Below are 664 nucleotides of genomic sequence, written 5' to 3'. Positions count from 1 at the left end.
AGATAGATAGATAGATAGATAGATAGATAGATAGATAGATAGATAGATAGATATCACACACACACACACACACAGATATCACACACAGAGAGACATATATATCACACACACACCTATCTATATCTATATATCACACAGAACCAGCATAGTGTGTTTTGTGCCCTGGACTCTGAAGAAGGGCCAGGGTTCGAATCCTCACTGGGCCATGCCAACCCACTGGGGGTCCTTAGACAAGCCACACTCTCTCAGCCTCTCAGAGGGAGACACTGAAGAAACAACAACCTTCTGAACAAATCTTGCCAGTGATCAGCTTCCCTTAGTTTCTGAAGGCACAAGCGACAAATATATATAGATAACACACAGGTCCAGATACATATGGAGCCGGTGTAGTGGTTTGAAGGCTGCGCTGGGACTCTGGAGGCCAGGGTTCGAATCCCGGCTTTTCTTGGGCAAGTCACATTCTCTCAGCCTCAGAGGAAGGCAAGGGCAAACCTCCTCCGACGAAAGCTTGCCAAGAAAAGCCCACCATGTCTGTCTTCGGTTTGCCATAAGTCAGAAGTGCCTTGAAGGCACAGAACAACCACCAGACACACACAGACACACACATATATGTATAGAGACCTTTGTGTTAGGATCATTCTCCAAAGAGAGCCAGGGCAGCGTC

Source organism: Sceloporus undulatus, chromosome 6, assembly GCF_019175285.1.
Source record: "Sceloporus undulatus isolate JIND9_A2432 ecotype Alabama chromosome 6, SceUnd_v1.1, whole genome shotgun sequence".
NCBI classification, from domain to species: domain Eukaryota; kingdom Metazoa; phylum Chordata; class Lepidosauria; order Squamata; family Phrynosomatidae; genus Sceloporus; species Sceloporus undulatus.
The sequence above is the reverse complement of the archived record's forward strand: the minus strand, read 5'-3'. Positions refer to the sequence as shown.